The sequence below is a fragment of the Anomaloglossus baeobatrachus genome, chromosome 2 (genome assembly GCF_048569485.1).
Source record: "Anomaloglossus baeobatrachus isolate aAnoBae1 chromosome 2, aAnoBae1.hap1, whole genome shotgun sequence".
Classification (NCBI taxonomy): domain Eukaryota; kingdom Metazoa; phylum Chordata; class Amphibia; order Anura; family Aromobatidae; genus Anomaloglossus; species Anomaloglossus baeobatrachus.
In genome coordinates this window covers 27,661,393-27,684,529 of record NC_134354.1, presented here as the reverse complement: position 1 = coordinate 27,684,529, position 23,137 = coordinate 27,661,393, and the positions used below count along the sequence as shown (strand labels likewise).

At 49.9% G+C, this 23,137-nt stretch overlaps 1 protein-coding gene and 1 long non-coding RNA gene across 4 annotated transcripts in view; one reads left to right on the top strand and one right to left on the bottom strand.

Annotated features, from left to right (window-relative positions):
- The window catches only part of LOC142281652 (uncharacterized), a 42,303-nt gene extending 27,796 nt beyond the window's left edge, over positions 1-14,507 (bottom strand). The window contains exon 1 of the long non-coding RNA XR_012743702.1: positions 14,437-14,507. This is a non-coding gene — a long non-coding RNA (uncharacterized LOC142281652). The remainder of the gene's footprint in view (positions 1-14,436) is intronic.
- GJA5 (gap junction protein alpha 5) overlaps positions 1-23,137 on the top strand; it is a 147,426-nt gene that overhangs the window by 71,460 nt on the left and 52,829 nt on the right. The gene's annotated exons all lie outside the window — the stretch shown is intronic.

Genomic DNA, 23,137 nt, shown 5'->3' with positions numbered 1-23,137 from the left:
GCCTCCTTTCTAAGGGGGCGGTTCGTGTGGCGTCACAACGACGTCACACGGCAGCCGACCAATAGAAGCGGAGGCGCGGAGAGCAGCCGAAAGAAAGTGACGACCACCTTGTTGTCGGAGTACACAGGTAAGGTGTTCCTCGTTCCTGGGGTGTCACACATAGAGATGCGTGCTTCCTCAGGAACGATGAACAATCTGCGTCCTGCAACAGCAATGATATTTGGGATTAGAACGACGTGTCAACGATCAGGTGAGTAAGTTTGATCGTTAGCGGTCGTTCGTACGTGTCACACGCAACGACATCGCTAACGAGGCTGGATGTGCGTCACGAATTCCGTAACCCCGATGACATCTCGTTAGCAATGTTGTTGCGTGTAAAGCCCCCTTTAGACCATTTATAGGATGGAGATCGACTGAAGAGGCCACTCTACTGTGGCGTTTGTGTGGATGGTTTCTCTGTAGATTTCATGTACAGGAGGAGTTGGCTGTGGTCTGACAGGTGCGTTTGTGGGGTGACTATGAAGGTGACTACGATATTTGCCAGCTCCATATCTGTAATGGCGTAGTCTACTACACTCCTTCCTACATGGGAGTTTAGTGTGTATCTTCCCAGAGAGTCTCCTTTGCTGCGTCCAGTAAGAATATGAAGACCTAAACTTCTACATAAGTTCAGGAACTTTTTGCCACTTCTGTTGACTGTTCTGTCATAGCTGTTTCTCTCTGAGTTGTGACCTTCATTCTCTGCCCCAAATATGTAGATGTTTCCATCTGTGGTGAGAAAGTCTTTTTCTCTCCCTGTTCTTGCATTGAGGTCTCCAAAGATGAGAACTTTGCCCAGGACCTGATAGTGGGTGGCTTCTTCTTGTAAGATCTCAAAGCTATCGGACTGAAGTAGGGGGATTCTGGCGCTGGTATATAGGTGGTGCAGAGGTAGATGTCGCGGGCGGAGGAGGGGACGCTGCGCTCTCCCACTGCTCGGGTCCGGCTGCCGCTGCTGCTGCGGCCGCTGCTGCTCGGTGGCTCGAGCGATGGGCCGGATCCCGGGGACTCGAGCGGCACTCCTCGCCCGTGAGTGAAAGGGGATTGGTTTTTGGGATAGTTTATTGTCCATGACGCCACCCACGGTTGTGGTGATTGTGTGGACACCACCGCTGCTCTGTATCGGGATCCCGGGAGCGGTGACAGGGAGCAGCTGAGTTGTTAGTTCTCCCCTCCGTGGGTAGGGGTTGGTTGTCCCGGGGCCCAGTGATGAGTTGGGGAGTGAGGGATGGCGGGGCCGGTGCAGGGCTTGGTGGGGTGCAGGGACGCGGGGGCAGCGCTGTGCCTCACGGCACTGTGGTACTCACTCAGCCTGAGACGGGGACACAGTTCTCGGTAAAACACACGGCTGGAAAGACGGTTCCCACGGACGGCTGCTGTTGCTTTTCCCCAGTAGTTGACGGTGCACCTAAGATGATGTTGGTAGCGATGGGTTCCCACCGGTAACCCGCTCCCCGGCTTGGATATGGGCCGGAGGAGCCCCTCTTTGCCCGCAGGCGCTGGCCCTGAGAAACTGGTGCCCTGGCGGTGGCGGTGTCTCTCTCTAACGGTTGGACTGTTGTCTTCAATCGGGACTTGGTTGTTGGGAGACCCAGAGGTCCCCTTCACTGACGGATTTGGCAAATTCACGGTGACTCCTAGCCTTGCCGGGATCCAAAAGGCCCCTGCCAATGGTGCTGGCTTCTCTTCGTATACCGCTCCGGTACCGCCGGGCCACCACCCGTCCACGGTCCTTTCAGCAACCTCCGATCAGCCTCTCCTGCAGACGGTCACCGCCGTCTGCTAACCTTGCTGTTCTCAGTCCGGGGCACACACCCGGACCAACTTCAGGCTTCCTCAACTGTCGCTTTCTCCACTTTTACTCCTTTCTCTTCCTCATCTAAACTCTATCTCTCTCTAGTCCGACTTCAACTGCCTGGTTTTCCCGCCTCCAGGGCTGTGAACTCCTCGGTGGGTGGAGCCAACCGCCTGGCCCACCCCCTGGTGTGGACATCAGCCCCTGGAGGAAGGCAACAAGGATTTTTGGTTTAGCTTTGGTGTACCTATCTGGGGTGTAGGGTGTGGTGGTGTTGTTACCTGTGACCCCTAGCTTGCCCAGGGCGTCACATTCCCCCTTAGCAAAATGCAGACCGTCCGCGGGCTGCCCGTCCAACACCGGTTTTATTTTTCTGAAAAGATAAAAAAAAACACAATACAAATAAAATAACTTCATCCCACATCGGGAGGTGCTTTGCTTAAACGTTACTAAATGGTTTCAAACGGTTGCAGCTGCTGCTCTCTCCCACCCAAGTAACCTGGCCCTGATGCTGCCCCTAAGAAACAGTCAGCACCCCTTGACCCCAGTCCTGAACCAGTTACCCGAGCGGGATCTGTCCTTCCCCTCCAGAGGGTAGCCACCGGTTCCGGTGGTGGCTGGGCCCCAGCCTGCTCCACTGCGGGCCCTCCCTCCAACCTGCCTCTCCGGAGGCGGTAACGGTAGCTGCAACAAACAGCTTTTATTTACACGCCACTAATGTTTGTGGTTGCCCTGCAAGTTCTCGGGCCTGTTCATAGAGAGTTCCCTATGCAACTTTTTGAAGGGTCCCCACGGGGACAACGGTGCCGGCAACGACCGGTTTCAATCACATGGCTAATCAGGTCAATCTTCGGTTATTATTCTCATTTTCACAAACTTTCAACTTTTAAACATACACATACTTCCTCCCCCCTTTTAAAGAACGGTTTCCCTGTACCTAAGTGGGGGCCTACCTAGGTTGAGACGGGTGGACCTCCGGGGTCCGGTGTCAGTGGGGCTAGGCAGTGGGGCAGAGGGAACAATCAGTTCCTCCTCCCTGCTATCGTGTGGGGCAGGCGGAGGCATAGGGGAGCTGGGCACAGGTTCATCCCTGGGCACTGGCACTGGTTCTGGCTCACGGTTGACCGCCTCCATCACTTCTTCATCCACAGGTTGTGGGAACAGTATCACTGGAAGAATCACCGCGCCGTTCTGTGTAGGCCAGTCTGCTGGGAAGTCACCCATCACAGTGTGGATCACCTCTTTTGCCTTCTCTGCTGGTGGAGGAACCGGTACTTCAGCCGTTGCCCTCAATGCTGGTGGGCACCTTTTCAGATGGTCCCGGGAAACCGTGGCCAAAGTGCCCCCTTGGTCACGACTGATCTGGTAGGCCTTCCCATCTTTCCATCCTGTGGGCTGTATGACGTATGGGGTTTGTTCCCATTGATCATCCAGCTTGTGGGTCTTCCTCTTCCGCTTTAACACCACATCTCCAGGCTGGAAAGGGCCAGCAGACGCCTTCTGGTTGAAGCGCCGCTCCTGTTGTTCTCGACTCCGACTTAAAATTCTTCTCCACATACTCCTGAATCTGTCGGTACTGCACCCTCCGCCGGGTGTCCCATTCAGCCGTCGAGGGGAGTGTCTCTGGGGCTTCCAGTCCCATTTCCAGGTCCACCGGCAGTCGGCCGGGACGAGCCCTCATCAGATATGCTGGGGTGCACTTCGTTGAGCTGGACGGGATATTGTTGTACATATCGACCAAGTCAGGCAGCTTCTCCGGCCACAGGTTCCGCTCTTCCAGCGGCAACGTCTTGAGGAGGCCAAGGACCAAATGGTTCATCTTCTCACACATACCGTTGGTCTGGGCATGGTAAGGCGTGGTCCGGATCTTCTTGCAGCCGTACAGCTGACAGAACTCATGGAACACCTCCGCTTCAAAGGCTGGGCCTTGGTCAGTAAGCACCTTCTCAGGGTATCCATGGGGTCGACAGAAGTAAGCTTGGAACGCTCTAGCGGCGGTACGGCCGGTTAGGTCTTTGACCGGGACAACCACCATGAACCGGGAGTAATGATCTACTATGGTCAGAGCGTAAGTGTACCCACTTCGGCTGGGGGTGAGCTTTACATGGTCCAAGGCGACCAGCTCCAGCGGCTGATGTGTAATGATCGGGTGTAGGGGCGCCTTCTGGCTAGCTTTGTCCTTCCTCCTCAGCGTACAAGGACCGCACTCTCGACACCAGGCCTCCACAGACTCCTGCATCCCACTTAAATAGAACCGCTCTCTCAACAGCATCTCCAGTTTCTTCCATCCGAAGTGTCCGACACCATCATGGTATGCCTGCAGAACAGTGGGCACATCAGCTTGGAGAATAACCAACTGGCGGATCTTCTCATGAGTCTTCGGGTTGATCAGCTCATGGTACAACTTCCCTTGATGTAGATACAGCCGGGTCCGTTCCTTCCACAAGCGTTGGGCTTCAGCTGGGGCGGCAGGGTCCATCCCAGCAGCGCCTTGCTCCACCAGGGTCTTGACTAGGCGGACAGCGGGCGCCTGGTTTTGAGCTTCCTGCCACTCCTGACTGGGCAGTGGATCCAGGTTCACCCATTGTTGGTGGACATGTACCCTCTCAGTTGGTGACTGGTGAAATGCAGGCAACTTGATCTCCTCGAGGTCGTCATCGTCGCACCCTCCTTCTGACAAGTGGCGCATCCGAGATAGTGCATCAGCATTAATGTTGACACGACCGGCCCTGTATTTGATTGTGAAGTCATAGTTGGCTAGCCTGGCCACCCACCGCTGTTCCAACGCGCCCAACTTGGCCGTGTCCAGGTGAGTCAACGGATTGTTATCCGTGAAAGCGGTGAATTTTGCTGCGGCCAAGTAGTGGCGGAACCGCTCGGTGATAGCCCATACCAGTGCCAGCAGCTCGAGCTTGAAGGAGCTGTAGTTCTCAGGGTTCCTTTCAGTCGGCCGGAGCTTTCGGCTAGCATAAGCAATTACTTTTTCCTTCCCGTCCTGGACCTGGGATAGGACTGCCCCAAAACCCACATTGCTGGCATCTGTGTAGAGGATGAACGGGCAGCCGTAGTCAGGGTACGCTAGGACCTCCTCTCCGGTCAAGGCCGCTTTCAGCTGGCGGAGGGATTCCTCATGCCTTTCTTCCCACACCAGTGGGGCTCCGATGGGTCTACCACCTTTGGTCTGTCCCACGAGGAGGTCTTGCATGGGGGCAGCCATCTTCGTGTACCCCTTGATGAAGCGTCGGTAGTACCCCACCAGACCCAGAAACTGCCTTACTTCTCTCACTGTGGTTGGTCTCGGCCAGTCTTGGATGGCAGTAAGCTTCTCGGGGTCGGGAGCGACACCTTCTGCACTCACTACATGCCCCAGGTACTGCACTCTGGGTTTCAGTAGATGACACTTAGAGGGCTTCAACTTCATCCCGTATTTGGCAAGGGACGCGAACACCTCGGCCAGGTGCTCCAGGTGGGCTTCATATGTCTGGGAGTACACAATCACATCATCTAGGTATAACAGGACGGTCTCAAAGTTTAGATGTCCCAGACAGCACTCCATCAGCCGTTGGAAGGTTCCAGGGGCGTTGCATAGCCCGAACGGAATACTATTGAATTCACAGAGCCCCATTGGGTTGGTGAAGGCGGTTTTCTCCCGGTCCTCCAGTGCCACTGCCACCTGCCAGTACCCACTGGTGAGGTCGAGGGTAGAGAAGTAATTCGCAGTTCTCAGTGCGGCCAAAGACTCTTCAATACGGGGCAGTGGGTAAGCATCTTTATGCGTTATCTGGTTAATCTTCCGGTAGTCCACACACATTCGCATGGTGCCATCCTTCTTCTTGACCAGTACCAACGGGGCGGCCCAGGGACTACAGCTGTCCCGAATCACCCCTGCCTCTTTCATGTTCCTCAACATATCTTTGGCACATTGGTAATGCGCAGGGGAAATAGGCCTGTACCTCTCTTTGATAGGGGGGTGCTCACTGGTGGGGATGTGGTGTTGGACCCCTTTGATCTGCCCAAAGTCTAGTGGATGTTTGCTGAAAACTTGCTCATACTCCCGCACCACCCTGTATACCCCTGCTTTGTGATGTGTAGGGGTATCGTCAGTGCCCACGTGTAGCTGTTGGTGCCACTTATTTAACTCCCCTTGGGGCGGGGGAGTACTGGTAGTAGGTGGGGAAACTGGGGGAGCTGCCTCGTGGATGGTGTGGGGATCCAGGGTGAGCAACTTGGCAAGGGTGGCATACCGGGGAAGCCTGACTTCTTCCTCCCCACAGTTCAGTACCCTCACGGGCACTCTCCCCTTCTTTACATCTACCACCCCTCGGGCGGCCATTACAGTGGGCCAGTGCTCGGAGGGCATGGGCTCCATCATGGCAGGGTAGTCACGCCCCTGAGGCCCTACTGCTGCTCTACACCAAATCATCATCTCACTCCTAGGGGGCACAATCAACGGAGCAACATCCATCACTCTCACCCCACCAATCTCTCCTCCTGTTGAGTTTACATGCTGGCGGTACATCAAGGCTCGGATCTCACGCTGCACAGCTCTCTGTCGGCTCCCTGCCGCCGTGGCGGCCAGCTGCTGCAGGAGGGCCAACACATCACCCATACAGTGCTCCATCACATTGGTTCCTAGCACTATCTTTGGGTTATGATCACTGGGTTCATTCATGATCACAATCATACCCTGGTGTTGCAGTTCAGCTCGCCCTACTGTCATAGCCACTTGTTTATACCCCACTTGGGTCAATGGGAGTCCATTAGCAGCAATCAGTGTTATACTAGTATCTGGGGGAGCCAGCTCGTCTGTCCCCCAATACCGCTGGTATAATGTGTATGGTATGGTGGTTACCTGTGATCCAGTGTCCAAGAGAGCCATCACTGGGATGCCGTCCACAGCCACGGGGATGATAGGCCTGGCCCCGATATACCGGTCTCGCCAGTCTGGGGGGCCACGGGGTTCTACTCCTAAGGATTGGCCCGTGGCCCCAGGGGTTGCTCGTTTAACGGGCACTGTCGGAAGTAATGGCCAGGCTTGCTGCACTTGTAGCAGGTTGGAGGTCTGTTCCGCGAGTTGTTAGCACTTCTCCGCTGCATCCAGGGAACATCCTCAGGGCTGTCGGCGAGCTGTATCTTGGTTGGAGGCTGGGATCTGGTCAGAGGTTGGAGTGCAGCGAGAATCTTGGCGAGGTCTCCGTCCATGCGGCGGACCTGGGCAGCCAGTTCTTCCATCGTGCTGATTGGAGCTGTAGGTACTGGAGAGGCTGGTAGGGCAGGGGCCACCACGACGGGGGCCATCTCAATGGGCCACGGGGCGGGCTCCAAGATTTCTGAAGCTGGGGGCTGCAGTGCCTTAATAGCCCGTTCCTTTAACACAGCAAAGTCCACATCAGGGTGTTCCAGGGCCCACAGCCGGAGTTGTTTGCGATCCTCAGAGGACCTCATCCCCTGCACAAATTGCTCTACTAACATCTTGTTGCTATCCGCCTCATTAATAGAGTTCACCCGCTTCAGCGTGCGGAGGGCGGTCTGCAGACGTAGAGCATAGTCCCGAATGCTATCCCCAGCTCGTTGCCGGCACTGGTAAAACTGCATCCTCAGCTCAGCTTCGGTCCGGGTCTCAAAGGCAGTCTGTAACTTCTCAAAGATGGTGGCTACAGAGAACCGGTCCCCCTCGGCCCAGGTCTCCGCCTCCTGCTCAGCCACGCCGGTTAGCTGGCCCAGCACTACCGCTGCGCGTTGCTTATCAGTCAGGGGGTACAATTCCAGAAGCGGATTAAGCTTTTTCCGGAAGACCTGTAAAGCATCAGGTTTGCCATCATACTGCGGTAGCCAGGTAGCTCCGGGCGCATAGGGCAAGGAGAATGGCATCACCTGAGCAAGAGTGGGGGCTGCGGCACCTCCTGCCAGCACGGCCGGGACCTGGGCAGACCCATTCCCATCCACGGGTGCCACTGCAGCTGCGACCACCGCTCCTCCAGCGGCTCCGTCGGGCGCAGACATCTTGTTTCCGTCCCCCTTAGCCTCTTTCCGGCCCCTACTCTATCGGAGCGGGGTTTTGGCCTTCGCGCCTCCACTACTTGAGAAGACGCTCGAGCGGGAACTTATCGCGCCAAAGATGGCAGCTTCTGAAATTTTTCGGCCGGACACCTCCAGCGGTAACAAGGCGCACTTCTACCCAACGGCAGAGCGGTAAGATCCTGTTCGTGACGCCAAGTTGTCGCGGGTGGAGGAGGGGACGCTGCGCTCTCCCACTGCTCGGGTCCGGCTCCCGCTGCTGCCGCGGCCTGCTGCTGCTCGGTGGCTCGAGCGATGGGCCGGATCCCGGGGATTGGTTTTTGGGATAGTTTATTGTCCGTGACGCCACCCACGGTTGTGGTGATTGTGTGGACACCACCGCTGCTCTGTATGGGGATCCCGGGAGCGGTGACAGGGAGCAGCTGAGTTGTTAGTTCTCCCCTCCGTGGGTAGGGGTTGGTTGTCCCGGGGCCCAGTGATTAGTTGGGGAGTGAGGGATGGCGGGGCCGGTGCAGGGCTTGGTGGGGTGCAGGGACGCGGGGGCAGCGCTGTGCCTCACGGCACTGTGGTACTCACTCAGCCTGAGACAGGGACACAGTTCTCGGTAAAACACACGGCTGGAAAGACGGTTCCCACGGACGGCTGCTGTTGCTTTTCCCCAGTAGTTGACGGTGACTGTCCCTTTTCCTGCACCTAAGATGATGTTGGTAGCGATGGGTTCCCACCGGTAACCCGCTCCCCGGCTTGAATATGGGCCGGAGGAGCCCCTCTTTGCCCGCAGGCGCTGGCCCTGAGAAACTGGTGTCCTGGCGGTGGCGGTGTCTCTCTCTAACGGTTGGACTGTTGCCTTCAATCGGGACTTGGTTGTTGGGAGACCCAGAGGTCCCCTTCACTGACGGATTTGGCAAATTCATGGCGACTCCTAGCCTTGCCGGGATCCGAAAGGCCAGTGCCAATGGTGCTGGCTTCTCTTCGTATACCACTCCGGTACCGCCGGGCCACCACCCGTCCACGGTCCTTTCGGCAACCTCCGATCAGCCTCTCCTGCAGACGGTCACCGCCGTCTGCTAACCTTGCTGTTCTCAGTCCGGGGCACACACCCGGACCAACTTCAGGCTTCCTCAACTGTCGCTTTCTCTTCCACTTTTACTCCTTTCTCTTCCTCCTCTAAACTCTATCTCTCTCTAGTCCGACTTCAACTGCCTGGTTTTCCCGCCTCCAGGGCTGTGAACTCCTCGGTGGGCGGAGCCAACCGCCTGGCCCACCCCCTGGTGTGGACATCAGCCCCTGGAGGAAGGCAACAAGGATTTTTGGTTTAGCTTTGGTGTACCTATCTGGGGTGTAGGGTGTGGTGGTGTTGTTACCTGTGACCCCTGGCTTGCCCAGGGCGTCACATTGACATCGGACTGAGAGGTGAGGATGGAGCTGCTGATTCTAAACCATATGTGCCTGCCTCTTCTCTTCACCGGTTTGATGTACTGGTGGAGCTCTTCTGATGGAGCTTATACTATGCAAGGGGTATGAGTATTGCTATGGCCACCAGATCTCGATCAAATGTGGGATGTGCTGGAAAAACAATTCCGATCCATGGCGGCTGCACCAAGCAACATACAAATTCTGCTGGTAACATCTTGGTGCCAAATACTACAGGACACCTTGCGAGGTCTTGTGGATTCCATCCAATGATAGTCACAGATACGGCTTCAGGGAACTACAGGTGCATCTCAATAAATTAGAATATCATCAAAAAGTTTTTAATTTATTTCAGTAACTTAATACAAAAAGTGAAACGCATATATTACATAGAGTCATTACACACAGAGGGATCTATTCCTATATATTATATAGAGTCATTACACACAGAGGGATCTATTCCTATATATTATATAGAGTCATTACACACAGAGGGATCTATTCCTATATATTATATAGTCATTACACACAGGGATCTATTCCTATATATTACATAGAGTCATTACACACAGAGTGATCTATTCCTATATATTACATAGAGTCATTACACACAGAGGGATCTATTCCTATATATTATATAGAGTCATTACACACAGAGGGATCTATTCCTATATATTATATAGAGTCATTTCACACAGAGGGATCTATTTCTACATATTATATAGAGTCATTATATACAGAGGGATCTATTCCTATATATTATATAGAGTCATTACACACAGAGGGATCTATTCCTATATATTATATAGAGTCATTACACACAGAGAGATCTATTCCTATATAGTATATAGAGTCATTACACACAGAGGGATCTATTATTACATATTATATAGAGTCATTACATATAGAGGGATCTATTCCTATATATTATATAGAGTCATTACACACAGAGGGATCTATTCCTATATATTATATAGAGTCATTACACACAGAGGGATCTATTCCTATATATTATATAGAGTCATTACACACAGAGGGATCTATTCCTATATATTATATAGAGTCATTACACACAGAGGGATCTATTTCTACATATTATATAGAGTCATTATATACAGAGGGATCTATTCCTATATATTATATAGAGTCATTACACACAGAGGGATCTATTCCTATATATTATATAGAGTCATTACACACAGAGGGATCTATTCCTATATATTATATAGAGTCATTACACACAGAGGGATCTATTATTACATATTATATAGAGTCATTATATACAGAGGGATCTATTCCTATATATTATATAGAGTCATTACACAGAGAGGGATCAATTCCTATATATTATATAGAGTCATTACACACAGAGGGATCTATTTCTATATATTATATAGTCATTACACACAAAGGGATCTATTCCTATATATTATATGGAGTCATTACACACAGAGAGATCTATTCCTATATATTATATTGTCACGCTCCCCGGTGCCCGTGCCACGCTCCCCGGTTCTCCTGCCACGCTCCCCGGCTCACCTGCCACGCTCCCCGGCTCCTCTGCCACGCTCCCCGGCTCCTCTGCCACGCTCCCCAGCTCCCGGACCTCGCTTCCCCGCTCCCGTGCCACGCTCCCCGGTCCCCCGCTCCTCAGCCTCCATGCTCCCTCACCTGCGTCCTCCAGGCAACCCGGTCCCTGGTCCCGGCGCCCGTCTGCTGTCCTGAGCCGGCCCGGCACTCCTGCCTCCTGCACACCGCATCCTGCTCTGGCTTCTGGCACCCGGGCCTCGCGCATGCGCATTAGGGCGCGCGCGCGGTCATTGACCTTTTCTTAAAGGGCCAGCGTCTTCCAACAGGATATTGAAGATGCAGGTACAGGGTATATAGAGGGTTCCTTTCCAAGTGGGCGGGGCCTGTTCTTCGTGTTTGCTAAGCTAGGAGTCAGGTCTCCCTGTGCTTTGTCCCGTACCTACCTATCTCTCTTGTAGAGCCGCTCCTGTCTCGCCAACCGGTCCTGACGGTTCCAGAACTACTAACGGTGACTGTCCGCCATCTTCTCAGTCCCTACCGTCTCCGATCCCTGGATCCGTGTGGTGACCGACCTTCCCGCTCCGCTGGTTCCGGACTCTGCCTGACATCTTCTCAGCCTCCGAACCTGAGCTCCGTCACCCGGACTACCTTCAGAGACTCCGTGGTCCCAGGGACTTCTACACCCACTCTTCTGTACGGACTGTCCTGCTACCCGTAGTGCTCCGGCTACCGGGCACCTTGCCCTCGGTGGGGTGCTCAGTCTAGTGGATCCACCTCCTGGGCCTACCCGTCATCCTGGTCCTAACATATATAGAGTCATTACACACAGAGGGATCTATTTCTACATATTATATAGAGTCATTATATACAGAGGGATCTATTCCTATATATTATATAGAGTCATTACACACAGAGGGATCTATTCCAATATATTATATAGAGTCATTACACACAGAGGGATCTATTCCTATATATTATATAGAGTCATTAGACACAGAGGGATCTATTCCTACATATTATATAGAGTCATTACACACAGAGGGCTCTATTTCAAGTGTTTATTTCTGTTAATGTTGATGATTATCACTTACAGCCAATGAAAACCCAAAATTCATTATCTCAGAAAATTAGAAAAATTACCACAAAACACCTGCAAAGGCTTCCTAAGCATTTAAAATGGTCCCTTAGTCTGGTTCAGTAGCCTACACAATCATGGGGAAGACTTCTGAATTGACAGAGGTCCAGAAGGCAGTCATTGACACACTCCACAAGGATGGTAAGCCACAAAAGGTCATTGCTACAGTAGCTGGCTGTCCACACAGTGCTGTATCCAAGCATATTAATGGACAGTTGAAGGAAAAAGTGTGGCTGAAAAAGGTGCACAAGCAACCGGGATAACCGCAGCCTTCATAGGATTGTTAAGAAAAGGCCATTCAAAACTATAGGGTAGATTCACAAGGAGTGGACGCTGCTGGAGTCAGTGCTTCAAGAGCCACACACAGACGTATCCAGGACATGGGCTACAAGTGTCACATTCCTTGTATCACCACTCATGACCAATAGACAACACCAGAAGCGTCTTACCTGGGCCAAGGAGAAAAGATCTGGACTATTGCTCAGTGCTCCAAGGTGTTGTTTTCAGATAAAAGTAAATTTTGCACTTCATGCTTCAATTTTTCGACAAACTTTTTGGAGATGGAAATGTCATTTTCCAGCAGGACTTTGCCCCTGTCCACACTGCCAAAAGTACTAATAACTGGTTTACTAACCACAGTATCACTGTGCTTGATTATCCAGAAAACTCGCCTGACCTAAACCCCATAGAGAATCTGAGAGACACCAGAGACAACAATGCAGACGAGCTGAAGGCGGCTATCAAAGGAACCCGGGCTTCCATAACACCTCAGCAGTGCCACAGGCTGATTGATGCAAGAATTCATGCAAAAAGAACCCGACCAAGTATTGAGGCATTTACTGTACAGACTTTTCAGTAGGCGCCGATTCTGAGTTTTATATAATTTTTTTTTCAGTTGGGTCTTATATAATATTATAATTTTCTGAGATAATGACTTTTGGGTTCTCATTAGCTGTAAGTCATAATCATCAACATTAACAGAAAAAACACATGAACTAGATCCCTCTGTGTGTAATGACTCTATATAATATATAGGAATAGATCCCTCTGTGTGTAATGACTCTATATAATATATAGGAATAGATCCCTCTGTGTGTAATGACTCTATATAATATATAGGAATAGATCCCTCTGTGTGTAATGACTCTATATAATATATAGGAATAGATCCCTCTGTGTGTAAGGACTGTATATAATATATAGGAATAGATCCCTCTGTGTGTAATGACTATATAATATATAGGAATAGATCCCTCTGTGTGTAATGACTCTATATAATATATAGGAATAGATCCCTCTGTGTGTAATGACTCTATATAATATATAGGAATAGATCCCTCTGTGTGTAATGACTCTATATAATATATAAGAATAGATCCCTCTGTGTGTAATGACTCTAAATAATATATAGGAATAGATCACTCTGTGTGTAATGACTCTATATAATATGTAGGAATAGATCCCTCTGTGTGTAATGACTCTATATAATTTGTAGGGATAGATCCCTCTGTGTGTAATGACTCTATTTAATATGTAGGAATAGATCCCTCTGTGTGTAATGAGTCTATATAATATATAGGAATAGATCACTCTGTGTGTAATGACTCTATATAATATGTAGGAATAGATCCCTGTGTGTAATGACTCTATATAATATATAGGAATAGATCCCTCTGTGTGTAAGTAATGACTCTATATAATATGTAAGAATAGATCCCTCTGTGTGTAATGACTCTATATAATATGTAGGAATAGATCACTCTGTGTGTAATGAGTCTATATAATATATAGGAATAGATGACTCTGTGTGTAATGACTCTATATAATATATAGGAATAGATCCCTCTGTGTGTAATGACTCTATATAATATGTAGGAATAGATCCCTCTGTGATTAATGACTCTATATAATATATAGGAATAGATCCCTCTGTGTGTAATGACTCTATATAATATGTAGGAATAGATCCCTCTGTGTGTAATGACTCTATATAATATATAGGAATAGATCCCTCTGTGTGTAATGACTCTATATAATATATAGGAATGGATCCCTCTGTGTGTAATGACTTTATATAATATATAGGAATAGATCCCTCTGTGTGTAATGACTATATAATATGTAGGAATAGATGACTCTGTGTGTAATGAGTCTATATAATATATAGGAATAGATCCCTCTGTGTGTAATGACTATATAATATGTAGGAATAGATCCCTCTGTGTGTAATGAGTCTATATAATATATAGGAATAGATCCCTCTGTGTGTAATGACTCTATATAATATGATATGAAATGCGTTTCCCTTTTTGTATTGAATTACTGAAATTAAGTTTTTCATGATATTCTAATTCATTGAGATGCACCTGTATACAATATTATCGGGAGGTAATATTATGGCTGATTTCTGTGCATACACTGAAGGGCTCTTAACCACTGAGCCACCCTCCTCTACTCTAAAAAACCGAAAGTGTAAGTGTAGAAATATGGGTGACATGGGTGACACTTGTGACATGTCGGCTCAACGCAAGCACAAGAAGCGGGCGCAGCTCTCTCCTGTGGCTTGTAATATGGAAATATATTTCCGTATTGGGGAATCGCCTGCCCCAAATGGAATGACAGGGCGAGGTATCGGAGATTCATAGCAGGGCATGAGCAGGCTGTGACAAGCGCTGACACTTGTAAGTGGATTAGCTGTGGAATGTGTGCGGCACTAGAAATGTCAGGACGGGGATCTGCTCCACGTGAGCGAAAGCGTTAAAAAAAGACCTGCAAATACTGCACAGCGACGCAGTGCCAAAACCACGGGCGGTGCATGGGTGGAGGTGTCACTCCGCAAAAATGAAAGTATTCCACTCACTTTGGTTTACAGCTAGAAATATCAACTTATATAAAGTGCAGTCACTGTGTACATACATTACATTACTGATCCTGTACTGATCCTGAGTTACATCCTGTATTATACGCCAGAGCTGCACTCACTATTCTGCTGGTGCAGTCACTGTGTACATACATTACATTACTGATCCTGAGTTACCTCCTGTATTATACTCCAGAGCTGCACTCACTATTCTGCTGGAGCAGTCACTGTGTACATACATTACATTACTGATCCTGAGTTACACCCTGTATTATACTCCAGAGCTGCACTCACTATTCTGCTGGTGCAGTCCCTGTGTACATATATTACATTACTGATCCTGAGTTACCTCCTGTATTATACTCCAGAGCTGCACTCACTATTCTGCTGGAGCAGTCACTGTGTACATACATTACATTACTGATCCTGAGTTACCTCCTGTATTATACTCCAGAGCTGCACTCACTATTCTGCTGGAGCAGTCACTGTGTACATACATTACATTACTGATCCTGAGTTACCTCCTGTATTATACTCCAGAGCTGCACTCACTATTCTGCTGGTGCAGTCACTGTGTACATACATTACATTACTGATCCTGAGTTACACCCTGTATTATACTCCAGAGCTGCGCTCACTATTCTGCTGGTGCAGTCACTGTGTACATACATTACATTACTGATCCTGAGTTACCTCCTGTATTATACTCCAGAGCTGCACTCACTATTCTGCTGGAGTCACTGTGTACATACATTACATTACTGATCTTGTACTGATCCTGAGTTACATCCTGTATTATATGTACCCCAGAGCTGCACTCACTATTCTGCTGCAGTCACTGTGTACATACAGTACATTACATTACTGTTCCTGAGTTACACCCTGTATTATACCCCAGAGCTGCGCTCACTATTCTGCTGGTGCAGTCACTGTGTACATACATTACATTACTGATCCTGAGTTACATCCTGTATTATATATACCCCAGAGCTGCACTCACTATTCTGCTGGAGTCACTGTGTATATACATTACATTACTGATCCTGAGTTACATCCTGTATTATACTCCAGAGCTGCACTCACTATTCTGCTGGTGCAGTCATTGTATACATATATTACATTACTGATCCTGTACTGATCCTGAGTTACATCCTGCATTATACTCCAGAGCTGCACTCACTATTCTGCTGGTGCAGTCAGTGGGCACCTCTGCATGGCATGTGGAAGACGGTGCTCTAGCCAGTAGAGACCAAACTAGAACTTTTCGGTTAAATACAAAGTGCTATGTCAGGTGGAAAGCTAACACTGCACATCACCCTGAAAACACCATCCCCATTGTCACACATGGTGGAGGCAGCATCCTGCTGTGAGGAGACAGGGCAAGGAATTTGGTCAGAATTGATGTGAAGTTGGATGCAGCTATATACTGTTCAATCCTGGAGGAAAACCTGTTAGAGGCTGTAAAAGACTTGTGACTGGGGTGTTGTCACACAGTGTGTTGCTCTAAACTCACCGAGTGTCATGGCGGCATCAGACGCTGTGCAGACCACAGACTCTGATGCTTCTCACTATACTTTCTCTGGTGCTTCTGAGTTGCAGGCTCGGGCGTTGACCAGCTGTGTGCTCATTAGTGATCGGACTAGCAGTTGTTAATGTCTACTAAGCTGCTGATTACCTTTTGGATCACATGTTGTGGGAGACCTATCACAGGTACTCCCTGCCTTTTTAAGATGGAGGAATTTGTTTTCCCATGCCGACTATAGCTTTCCGCAACACCTATCCGTTTACTGTTGTTATTTCCTCCCTGCTTCAGTTTTCCTCCTTATCACTTGTTGTCTGATTACTCTGTGTGAGCGTGGTGTGTGAGAGAGTTTGTCTATCACTGTTGGTGTTTACACTCTTCTGTCCAGACCACCTCCCCGGGGTAGGAAGGGAGGAGATACTAGATCAGGGCTGGTCAGGAGCAGGGGTTGGAAGGCGTCCCAGACATTGTCACCTTCAAACGTATCTCTGGATCAGGGATAGCTAGGGTGCCGCTAGCCTGAGGGCCGATTTAGGAGCCCCGGTCCCCTGCTACCCCATGACAGGTGTAAGTTCACCATTCAACGATCCTAAACATCCTGCCACAGCTACAATAGAGGGTTTAGATCAGAGCATATTCTACATGGTGTCATCTTCAGGACCACGCCCAGTTGGCAAATAAGAGTAGATTTCTACTGTATATAAGAAAACCATATCTCAACAATTGAGAGGGCAGAAACAAGAGAATAACAACCTCAGATTCAGGCGAGTTGCGGCATTTACACTAAGTAAAACAATTGCATATTTATGACAAGTAACAGGGGGTCATAAAGGGTAACTCCGGCACTCAAGAGACAACAAAGGGTCAAATAGAATTTAGATTTTTTAATTTTTGATTTGTTGCAAAAAGGGATGCACCTCAACCTATGCAAAACGACGTTTCGGCTCCTAGGAAACCTTCATCAGGGTTCTGTATATAAAACGTTGAGGGTTTAGGTGAAAAAAATCTGCAATATCAGACGGTACTCATGGCGTCTGCGGTATAGGTAAGGTGCCCGAGAATGCGGAGACAAATCATATGTCAGGTTAGAGGGGGGAGGATGCAGAGGATAGAGGAGCAGTGCGCCTTCAGTGAGTCCTCCGGTGTGTTATGGACAAAGTCCCAGGCAGTGGTGGCAGTGATATCACTTTGTCCATAAAACACTGGTGGACTCACTGAAGGCGCACTGCTCCTCTATCCTCTGCATCCTCCCCCCTCTAAGGATACTTTCACACTTGCGTTGGACAAGTTCCGTAGGCCTGTGTCGCGGGCGGAGGAGGGGACGCCGCGCTCTCCCACTGCTCGGGTCCGGCTGCCGCTGCGGCTGCTGCGGCCTGCTGCTGCTGCTCGGTGGCTCGAGCGATGGGCCGGATCCCGGGGACTCGAGCGGCGCTCCTCGCCCGTGAGTGAAAGGGGATTGGGTTTTGGGATAGTTTATTGTCCGTGACGCCACCCACGGTTGTGGTGATTGTATGGACACCACCGTTGCTCTGTCCGGGGAGCCCGGGAGTGATGGTATGGAGCAGCCAGTTGTTGGTTTGCCCCCTCACGTGGGTAGGGGTTTTGGTGGTCCCGGGGCCCAGTGATGGGGTTGGTATAGTGAACAGGCGGGTATGGGGCCTGTGGAGGTGCAGGGGCGCAGGGACAGCGCTGTGCCGCACGGCACGGAGGTACTCACTCAGCCAGTAAACACGACACAGTTCTCGGTAAACAAACGGCTGGTTGGACGGGTCCCTCGGACGGTTACGGTGCTGATGTTCCCTGCAGTTAGCGGTGATGGTCTCTTCCCTGCACCTATGTAAAGTCTTTTTGGTAGCGATGGGTTCCCACCGGTTACCCGCTCCCCGACCTGGACATGAGCCGGAGGAGCCCCTCTCTTGCCCGCAGGCGCTGGCCCTGGGAAACTGGTGCCTTGGCGGTGGCGGTGTCTCCCCTTAACGGTCGGATTGTTGCCTTCAATCGGGACTTGGTTGTTAGGAGACAAAGGTCCCCTTCACTGACGGATTTGGCAAATTATGGCGACGCCTAGCCTTGCCGGGATCCGAAAGGCCCCTGCCCTGGTGCTGACTGTTCTTCGTATACCGCTCCAGTACCGCCGGGTCACCACCCGTCCGCGGTCCTTCCAGCAATCTCCAAACAGTCCCCCTGCAGACTATCACCGCCGTTTGCTGACCTTGCTGTCTCAGTCCGGGGCACACACCCGGACCAACTTCAGGCTTTACTACTGTCACTTTTCTGTCACTGTCCTCCTTTACCACTTCCTTCTACTTCACCCTCCCCAGCTGTTCTGCCTGGTTTTCCCGCCTCCAGGGCTATGAACTCCTCGGTGGGTGGAGCCAACCGCCTGGCCCACCCCCTGGTGTGGACATCAGCCCCTGGAGGAAGGCAACAAGGATTTTGGTTAGCCTAGGTGTACCTGCCGGGAATGTGGGGTGCATGTGATGTTGTGACCTGTGACCCCTGGCTTGCCCAGGGCGTCACACCTGCGTTGTGTGACGGATGCTACGGATCGTAAAAAACAACGGAAAGCTTTTTTTTCTTTTTTTTTTTTTCTTCTTTACAGTTTTACCGGCAGCAGACTATTGTGAACGATCAGCTGAGCGCTCTCACATGCCGGCGGCCGGTCGCTCAGCTGAGTGCTCTCACATGCCAGTGGCCGGGCATGCCGGCGGCCGGTCGCTCAGCTGAGCACTCTCACATGCCGGCAGCCAGGCACTCAGCTGAGCATTCTCACATGCCAGTGGCCGGGCATGCCGGCAGCCGGTCGCTCAACTGAGCACTCTCACATGCCGGCGGGCGGGCACTCAGCTGAACGCTCTCACATGCTGGCAGCCAGGCTCTCAGCTGGGCGCTCTCATGTGCCGGCGGCCAGGCATGCTGGCGGCTGGTCGTTCAGCTGAGCGCTCTCACATGCCGGCGGCCGGGTGCTCAGCTGAACGTTTGGCCCCCAAGAGACAAAATAAAGTTTGTGATTTAAAAAAAAGAGCATGTGCAGTGAAATCCTACGGATTGCGCTGCTCAAAAAAATGTTACATGCTGCGTTTCTTCCGCCCGACGCAGCGTCAAAATAACGACGCTGCGTCGTCCAGCGGATGCAACGCTGACACTTGCGTTACAGTGCGTCGTCCATACAAGTTTATGGAGAATAGCGCAGTGCGTTAACGGACTGCGCTATTCTCCATAGTGACGGACTCCGCTGAACGCAAGTGTGAAAGTACCCTAACCTGGCATATGATTTGTCTCCGCATTCTCGGGCACCTTACCCATACCGCACACGCACTGAGCACCATCTGATATTACATATTTTTTCCTCTAAACTCTCAACGCTTTATACGCAAAACCCTGATGAAGGCTTCCTAAAAGCCGAAACGTCATTTTACTGTATCTTACAACCACTGAGCCTTCCTCCCTCGCTACTAATAACATGCAGGTTGGGGCGATAGTTCTCTACCTCCTCGCGACTTTGTTGTTTACCGCCGTTTCCATATATCCTCAGTGATAACAGATACGTTCCCTCATTGTGCCGTCGAGGATTTTTTCCTACTAGAAAGTGGAAAGCCTGCATAATATTACGCTGAGTATTTATATGCCTTCCCTGCATTGTCTCTCTTGCCTATATTACACTGGCACCATAGCCCGTCCAGTTTCCCCGCGTGCCGCTCTCCAGCTCTGTTTATTTCCGAGGGGCACATACAAACGGCTGCCTTCCCTGTACCTCTTACCCCCCCTTAACGCTTCTGGCTGTATCTTCTCCAGACGTGTTAACGACTTGTATATTTACATCTCGGCAGCGCCAGCAGCTAAACAGCTCTTTACACAAATGTGATAATGATAACAGTGTAAGAGGGCGCTGATAAAAAAGGCAATAAAAGCGAAATATTCAATATAAATCTTTTCTTTACACTTAATAGTAAAAAAAAATATCCATACCGTTAACTGGTGTGTAGACCTCATTTTATGGTTACAAGACGTGCAAAAAGAAAAATTCGAAGCCGCTTTGCGTGTAGTTCTGATTTAAAATATCCTGCCGTTTTGTGTACACAGCTCCTCTGCAGACCTACAGAGAGGAAAACAAGTATTTGATCTTCTGCCGATTTTGCAAGTTTTCCCTCTTACAAAGAATGGGGAGGTCTGTAATTTTTATTGTAGGTGACTTCAACTGTGACAGACAGAATAAAAAAAATCCAGAAAATCACATTGTATGATTTTCAAATAATTAATTAGCATTTTTTTTCCTGTTCACCAACACATTCAAGATTGTTAAGGTTCCCCCAGAGACCAACAATTCTAAAAAAGGCCCCTACAGAGCCTGTTTTCCCAGTGCAACCACACCGTCAGGATTGTTATTTCCCCCCACAGAGCAACAATTCTCAAAAAAGCTATACAGAGCCTGTTTTTCCAGTTCACCCACACAATTAAAAGTATTAGTCCCCCCACAGAGCAACAATTTTCAAAAAGGCCCCTACATAGCCTTTTTCAGAATTTACCAACACAACCAAGAATGTTAAAGTTCCCCCACAGAGCAACAATTCTCAAAAAGGTCCCTACAGAACCAGTTTTCCCAGTTCATATACACAGTCAAGATTGTTAGAGTACCCCCACAGAGCAACAATTCTCAAAAAGGCCCCTACATAGCCTTTTTCAGAATTTACCAACACAACCAAGAATGTTAAAGTTCCCCACAGAGCAACTCTCAAAAAGGCCCCTACATACCCTTTTTCACAATTTACCAACACAACCAAGATTGTTAAAGTTCCCCCACAGAGCAACAATTCTCAAAAAGGCCCCTACAGAACCAGTTTTCCCAGTTCATATACACAGTCAAGATTGTTAGAGTTCCCCCACAGAGCAACAACTCTCAAAAAGGCCTCTGCATAGCCGGATGTCACAATTGACTCTACAGAGCCTAAATGCCAACCACTGTAGCATACACTATAGCTGATGCAATTAAAAAGCTTGGGAACGAGCTAACCTTGCTACCACCAGTCCCAGCCACTTTACATTCAGGTGGCTCCCCAATGCTTTTGATTGAGGTGGACCTGGTGGTGTAGGTGGAAAAGACAGAGGAGGTAGGGCGGCAACACTGTTTTTTTTTCTTTCTTTTCTTTATGGCTTTGTTTAGAAAAATGACTTAAATTAAGACAAAAGAAAAAAAGAATTGAACCAGGAGAAGGAGGTCCAAGTGAAGAAGGAGGAGAAGGAGTTTGAGGTGGATGTGGCACTGTAGGTGTAAGAGGCGGAGGAGTAGTTAGCCAACCGTTTTTTTTTATTACTTTAGTTTTTCTGTTTGTTTTTATTTGGTATGATTATTGTTGTTGTTATTATTATTATTATCAGCACTGGCCATGTTTGTGGAGTACTTGAAGCATCGCAACACGGCACACAAGTCCCACACGTAGGCCCACTCGGTGGTGAAGTGGTGTTGTTCCGCAGAGCGACTCATTTGTGCTGCAGCTACTCCACTATTACCTGCTGCTGCTTGCACAGTCTCTCCAGCATAGGCAAGGTGGAGCTCAACCTTCCGGGTATGTTGCATATGAGGTGGTGAGTGGGAAGTGATGCTTCAGCGCAGACGGGAGAGCAGCAGCAGGGTGAGAAGAACGCCGAAAGAGTGCACAGACGGCCTGCACTTTCAGCAGCAACTCTGACATATGTGGGCAATTTTTAAGGAATCTCTGCACCACCAAATTCAGAACCATGCACCAGGCAAAGGATGTGCGTCAAACCGGCTAGGTCCAGAGCTGCTACAAGATTTCGGCCCTTATTGCCCAATACAAGACCGGGTTTTAGGTTCAAAGGCACTAACCACTCATCTGTCGGTTATTTCATCTCTGTCCACAGCTCCTGCACGGTGTGGGATTTGTCCCCTAAACAGATGATGTGATGGTGTGATATTGTGGGTTGTGTATCATTTTGTGTATCATTTTGCGTATTTTAGGAGCCTTGCTCCATTCATTCTGGGTATTCCTTGTCTTGTCTGCAGGTTAATTAGCTCAGCTCAGTTACCATTTGCTTGTTAATCACCCCCTGCCATGCTTTTGTCCCTAAAGCTGGTGTCACACATAACGACGACGACAACGACGTCGCTGCTACGTCACCATTTTCTGTGACGTTGCAGCGACGTCCCGTCGCTGTCGCTGTGTGTGACATCCAGCAACGACCTGGCCCCTGCTGTGAGGTCGCCGGTCGTTGCTGAATGTCCAGCTTCATTTTTTGGTCGTCACTCTCCCGCTGTGACACACTTATCGCTGTGTGTGACAGCGAGAGAGCGACGAAATGAAGCGATCAGGAGCCGGCACTGGCAGCTGCGGTAAGCTGTAACCAGCGTAAACATCGGGTAACCAAGGGAAGACCTTTCCCTAGTTACCCGATGTTTACGCTGGTTACCGGCCTCCGCTCTTGCTGCCAGTGCCGGCTCCTGCACTGTGACATGTGGCTGCAGTACGCATCGGGTAATTAACCCAATGTGTGCTGCAGGAGAGCAAGGAGCCAGCGCTAAGCGCGGCTCCCTGCTCTCTGAACTGTGACATGTAGCTGCAGCACACATCGGGTTAATTAACCCGATGTGTGCTGCAGGAGAGCAAGGAGCCAGCGCTAAGCGCGGCTCCCTGCTCTCTGAACTGTGACATGTAGCTGCAGCACACATCGGGTTAATTAACCCGATGTGTGCTGCAGGAGAGCAAGGAGCCAGCGCTAAGCGCGGCTCCCTGCTCTCTGCACATGTAGCACAGCGACGTTATGATCGCTGCTTCTGCTGTGTTTGACAGCTAAGCAGCGATCATAACA